Below are 6,768 nucleotides of genomic sequence, written 5' to 3' on the forward strand. Positions count from 1 at the left end.
ATTTATGATTTGTGTAGTTTTATGTACATATATGTATATTGTGTATGTATATGTATATTTTACATGTATATGTATATATATGTATACATATGTATATATATCATTTATAAAAATTTATCTGACATTATTTCTATATTTGGCATCTGGTGATGTTGAAAATCTAAGAATAGCTCAATCACTTTTTTCCCTTGGTAAATGACTATAGTAGACACTTTGAGTCACCTACCCATTAGCCAATCCCCTTTTACTGCTTACTTGTTGTCAGAGTCCCATCTTTGATTATAGAGCATGGAAATGTAGAAAATCACTTCCCCAGTCTCCCTTATAGCTAGAGTGTAGTAATATGGCCTTGTTGAAGTGAAGAGATGTAAGGAGAATTTTGCTGGAGTGTTCTAAGAAAGAGTTTCCTCACTAATAAAAGAGATAATTGGGCTGCCTGGATGCAGAGCAGGAGGCTGAGAGAGAGATCCTATCCACTTCCATCTGTTGCACAGGCCCCACTGTAGCTAGCTGTTGCACTATGCATGATCAGGAGAATCTGGTATACACCAGGAATCTGGCCAAGGAGGCTGAATGATAGGATGGAATTAATGAAGAAAGTAGCAGGGATAGATGTGGAGCTGACAGTTGAAGAAATAAATTTTCTATCTGTTGTATATAAAATTGTGATTGAAGCTAGAAGAGCCTCCTGGAGAATAATCAGCAGCATTAAACAGAAAGAAGAAACTAAGAAGGAGTAAACAAACTAAAAATCATCTAGGAATATTGGCAAATGGTCTAGATTGAGCTAAGGTTAATCTGTTGTTACAGTTTGGATATACCAGACAAACACCTCATTCTAGCAGCTAACACTGGCGAGTCCAAGGTTTTCTATTATAAAATGAAAAGGAACTATCACAGGTATCTGGCTGAATTTGCCACAGGAAGGAGGCTGCAAAGAACAGCCTAGTAGCTTTAAAGCTGCTAATGATATTGCAATGACAGAACTTCCACCAACGCATCCCATTTACTTAGGGCTTGCTCTCAATTTTACTGTATTTTACTATGAAATTATTTTATTTTTATACAAATTTTAAAGATTACTTTCCATTTACAGTCATTACAAAATGCTGGCTCTATTCACCGTGTTGTATAATACATCCTTTGCCTATATTACACTCAATAGTTTGTATCTCCCACTCCCCCAACCCCCTCCACTGGTAACCACTGGTTTGTTCTCTATATCTGTGAATATGCTTCTTTTTTCCTACTATGAAATTCTTAATTTCCCTGAGCATGCCTGCAGGTTGGCAAAATCAACTCTCGATGCAACTGCAGAGCTGGATATGCTGAGCGAAGAGAGCTATAAGGACTCTACACATCATGCAGTTGTTATGTGATAATCTGACACTATTGAATTCAGACATGCAGGGTGAGGGTGAAGAGAAGAATAAAGAATTTTTGCAGGATGTGGAAGATGAAAATCAGTGAGACCTAAAAGCCAACAAGAAAAACCATCCCTAGCCACCCTATTCTTTCCCATCCCACCACGTAGGAAATTCCTCATGGTCAGTGAGAACCACCAAATCTGACTTCTACATTTGGTTTCAGAATTTAGGTTCTGCCCTGTTTTTTTTTTTTTTTTAAAAAAAACAGTTTTCAAATGTTCTTAAAGGCAAGAATGAATTTCTGTGCATTTTACTGGTTCCAGTTTTTCGGTTCTTTAAGACACTAATAGGACTACATACAGGCTTTTTCAGCACTACTGTATCATCTCCTGCCAGATGTGGCAGGATCACCATTAGAAATGGAAATTACATTCAAAAGCAATTAGACTTCTAGGTGATGCAAACATCTAAGAGAGAGGTTAATCACACTCTAGAGGCATAAGTGGTATCATTTTTCCTTTTTCTGGTTGTTTAAATTGAATTTTATACTGATGTTTAAAACTAATTGGGTGTTAGCTTGAGGTGGTTAAAGGTCTTTGGAGAGTTTGTTGTAATGGTCTTACTGTAAAAAAGTGCTTCAAACTCTGCTGAAATGTTGCTGAAAAGCATGATGCTGGTGACAGTCCAACGATCTGTGGCTGCTCATTGCCTGCTTTTACTCTCCCTCTGAAGCAGGTTAGCATCGAAGGTGGTATGGAAAAGGCTGCATGCCTGTTATATTCTTTGTTTCTTCTTCCCTCTTCCCCTGGGGAAATAAGTTCCTCAGCCATTCAATCGCTTAACTTCTTTTGTTCAGTTTGTATGCCTTGAAGTTAATTTATACTACTGGATGTCTGACTGGATCCACAGATACAAAAAATCTGTATTGTTCTTACTGAAACACAGCATGGAATTAATATTAAACTTAAATGAAGCAAACCTTAATTTAAAATGTCAAATATTATTGCACCACTATCCTCTGTATTTCTAAAATAAAATCTCTAGTCAAATAAATAAGACAAATGAGGAGACAGTATCTACTCTCTATTCCTGCTTTTGGGTGTGGTTGTATGAGGACACGATGAGGGATGATGCAATAGCTAAGTGACCATGAGAGAACAAAACTGAAGACAAAAGTCTTACTGCTGCGGATGGTCATGTGAAAGGATACAAAGGGCCCATATCCTTGTGGATATCATTAAGCCACTGTACCAACTGGGAAACAGCCTCTTTCAGATTTCTTGTAATGTAAGTAAAATAAAAACAAAAACAAATGAAAAACCAACAAGAATTGAAACACCTATTTTTAAACCACTTTAAACTATATATTCCTTTACTTGTAGCCAAAAATATCTTAATGCTACAGCAAGTAACCTTATATCTGGGTAGGTATAATATTCCTTCTCCATCTCAAAAGTTATATAATGAGGAATATCTGGATTTTTTTGCCATTATAAATTTTTTTTGACAGTGAAGCCTTTTGCTTTGCAGACTCAGGACTTCTGTCATTTTTGGAAGATTTTCTTCTTTTAGACTTGTGAATATTTTTTTTTTAAACATCTTTATTGGAGCAAAATTGCTTTACAATGGTATGTTAGTTTCAGCTTCACAACAAAATGAATCAGTTATATATATACATATGTTCCCATATCTCTTCCCGCTTGCGTCACCCTCCCTCCCACCCTCCCTATCCCACCCCTCCAGGCGGTCACAAAGCACCGAGCTGATCTCCCTGTGCTATGCGGCTGCTTCCCACTAGCTATCTACCTTACGTTTGGTAGTGTATACATGTCCATGCCTCTTTATTGCTTTGTCACCGTTTACCCTTCCCCCTCCCCATAGCCTCAAGTCCATTCTCTAGTAAGTCTGTGTCTTTATTCCTGTTTCACCCCTAGGTTTTTCATGACATTTTTTTTTTCTTAAATTCCATATATATGTGTTAGCATACGGGTCTCTTGTAGACAGCAAATATATGGGTCTTGTTTTTGTATCCATTCAGCCAATCTGTGTCTTTTGGTGGGAGCATTTAGTCCATTTACATTTAAGGTAATTATCGATATGTGTGTTCCCATTCCCATTTTCTTAATTGTTTTGGGTTTGTTATTGTAGGTCTTTTCCTTCTTTTGTGTTTCTTGCCTAGAGAAGTTCCTTTAGCAGTTGTTGTAGAGCTGGTTTGGTGGTGCTGAACTCTCTCAGCTTTTGCTTGTCTCTAAAGGTTTTAATTTCTCCATCAAATCTGAATGAGATCCTTGCTGGGTAGAGTAATCTTGGTTGCAGGTTTTTCTCCTTCAACACTTTCAATATGTCCTGCCACTCCCTTCTGGCTTGCAGAGTTTCTGCTGAAAGATCAGCTGTTAACCTTATGGGGATTCCCTTGTGTGTTATTTGTTGTTTTTCCCTTGCTGCTTTTAATATGTTTTCTTTGTATTTAATTTTTGACAGTTTGATTAATATGTGTCTTGGCGTATTTCTCCTTGGATTTATCCTGTATGGGACTCTCTGTGCTTCCTGGACTTGATTAACTATTTCCTTTCCCATATTAGGGAAGTTTTCAACTATAATCTCTTCAAATATTTTCTCAGTCCCTTTCTTTTTCTCTTCTTCTTCTGGAACCCCTATAATTCGAATGTTGGTACGTTTAATGTTGTCCCAGAGGTCTCTGAGACTGTCCTCAGTTCTTTTAATTCTTTTTTCTTTATTCTGCTCTGCAGTAGTTATTTCCACTATTTTATCTTCCAGGTCACTTATCCGTTCTTCTGCCTCAGTTATTCTGCTATTGATCCCATCTAGAGTACTTTTAATTTCATTTATTGTGTTGTTCATCGTTGCTTGTTTCATCTTTAGTTCTTCTAGGTCCTTGTTAACTGATTCTTGCATTTTGTCCATTCTGTTGTCCATTCTATCTCCAAGATTTCGGATCAACCTTACTATCATTATTTTGAATTCTTTTTCAGGTAGACTGCCTATTTCCTCTTCATTTGTTAGGTCTGATGGGTTTTTATCTTGCTCCTTCATCTGCGGTGTGTTTTTCTGTCTTTTCATTTTGCTTATCTTACTGTGTTTGGGGTCTCCTTTTTTGCAGGCTGAAGGTTCGTAGTTCCTGTTGTTTTTTGTGTCTGTCCCCAGTGGCTAAGGTTGGTTCAGTGGGTTGTGTAGGCTTCCTGGTGGAGGGTACTAGTGCCTGTGTTCTGGTGGATGAGGCTAGATCTTGTCTTTCTGGTGGGCAGGTCCACGTCTGGTGGTGTGTTTTGGGGTGTCTGTAGACTTATTATGATTTTGGGCAGCCTCTCTGCTAATGGGTGGGGTTGTGTTCCTGTCTTGCTAGTTGTTTGGCATAGGATGTCCAGCACTGTAGCTTGCTGGTCGTTGAGTGAAGCTGGGTGCTGGCGTTGAGATGGAGATCTCTCGGAAATTTTTGCTGTTTGATATTATGTGCAGCTGGGAGGTCTCTTGTGGATCAGTGTCCTGAAGTTGGCTCTCCCACCTCAGAGGCACAGCACTGACTCCTGGCTGCAGCACCAAGAGCCTTTCATCCACACGGCTCCTTAATTTGGGATGATTGGTTGTCTATTCAGGTATTCCACAGATGCAGGGTATATCAAGTTGATTGTGGAGCTTTAATCCGCTGCTTCTGATGCTGCTGGGAGAGATTTCCCTTTCTCTTCTTTGTTCTCACAGCTCCCAGGGGCTCAGCTTTGGATTTAGCCCCGCCTGTGCGTGTAGGTCGCCGGAGGGCGTCTGTTCTTTGCTCAGACAGGACGGGGTTAAAGGAGCCGCTGATTCGGAGGCTCTGGCTCACTCAGGCCCGGGGGTAGGGAGGGGCACGGAGTGTGGGGCGGGCCTGCGGCGGCAGAGGCCGGCGAGACGTTGCAGCCTGAGGCGCGCCTGTGCGTTCTCCCGGGGGAGTTGTCCCTGGATCCCGGGACCCTGGCAGTGGCGGGCTGCACAGGCTCCCCGGAAGGGCGTGTGGCTGGTGACCTGTGTTCGCACACAGGCCTCCCGGTGGCGGCAGCAGCGGCCCTAGCGTCTCATGTCTGTCTCTGGGCTCCGCACTTTTAGCCGCGGCTCGCGCCCGTCCCTGGAGCTCTCTCAAGCAGCGTTCTTAATCCCCTCTCCTCGTGCACCAGGAAACAAAGAGGGACGTAAAAGTCTCTTGCCTCTTCGGCAGTTCCAGACTTCTCCCCGGACTCTCTCCCGGCCAGCCGCGGTGCACTAACGCCCTGCAGGCTGTGTTCACGCCGCCAACCTCAGTCCTCTCCCGGCGCTCCGACAAAAGCCGGAGCCTCAGCTCCCAGTCCCGCCCGCCCCGGCGGGCGAGCAGACAAGCCTCTCGGCTGGCGAGTTCCGGTCGGCCCGATCCTCTGCGCTGGAATCTGTCCGCTTTGTCCTCCGCACCCCTGTTGCTGTGCTCTCCTCCGCGGCTCCCAAGCTCCCCCACTCCGCCTCCCGAAGCCTCCACCCGCGAAGGGGCTTCCTAGTGTGTGGACACTTTTCCTCCTTCACAGCTCTCTCCCGCTGGTGCAGGACCCGTCCCTATCCTTTTGTCTCTGTTTAGTTTTTTCTTTTGTCCTACCCAGGTACGTGGGGGGTTTCTTGCCTTTTGGGAGGTCTGAGGTCTTCTGCCAGCGTTCAGTAGATGCTCTGTAGGGGACTTGTGAATATTTTTGTTGTTATTGCTATATATGTTTTCTTTCATCAGTCATATCAATTATCTAGAGTCTTGAATCCCCATTTTATGAATATCCTTTTTTTTCTTAATGGGTTTTCTTCTTTGTCCCATAATGCATTATCTGTTATGTATTTGCTCCTGTCTTCCATTCTAGTAGCTTAGTTTTTACTAGTAAAAAAAAAATAGGCAATTTTCTACTTTAATTGCATTTTAACATTACTATTATATTTCCTCAATTTGTTTCCCTGGCCAACATAATACTCTCAGTTGTCCATTCAGTTTGAAAAATGGAGTTTTTTTCATACTTTCTTCTGCTTATATCCTAACAAATTATATTGGCCTCTCTGTAGTTGATTCTTAGTATATTCTTTTAATTTCATTCAAAATGTTTTATATCTGGATGATATTCCTCAGAGTTGTGTTATGCGATTGAGATATTGTCTTAATTTCAATGATACTTTAATCTTTCTTACCCTTTTTAAGCTCCCTTTGGGAAGGAGAGATATTATGAACCTGAACTTAAAATCAATTTCTTCCTTGAAATGTACCCTACTCTCTACTTTGGTTATTTTACAGTCATAATTAGTCTTTTGTCCATAAACAAAGTGAAGTTTTCTTGGCTACCACCTTAGAATCTTTGAATCTTACTTTTATAAACCATCTTTACTTTAGTTTACACTAAGTAGTTCTAAG

The 6,768-nt window shown here is 41.3% G+C and overlaps 1 pseudogene across 1 annotated transcript; it reads left to right on the plus strand.

Moving 5' to 3' along the window:
• The first annotated feature begins 581 nt into the window (after window positions 1-581).
• LOC309817604 (14-3-3 protein epsilon-like) lies at window positions 582-1,470 on the plus strand (annotated as a pseudogene). Its single transcript has 2 exons — window positions 582-1,034; window positions 1,242-1,470. The product of its transcript is annotated as a 14-3-3 protein epsilon-like (transcript).
• Window positions 1,471-6,768: the final 5,298 nt, after the last annotated feature.

The sequence above is a fragment of the Grampus griseus genome, assembly GCF_964374135.1.
Source record: "Grampus griseus genome assembly, chromosome: X".
Classification (NCBI taxonomy): domain Eukaryota; kingdom Metazoa; phylum Chordata; class Mammalia; order Artiodactyla; family Delphinidae; genus Grampus; species Grampus griseus.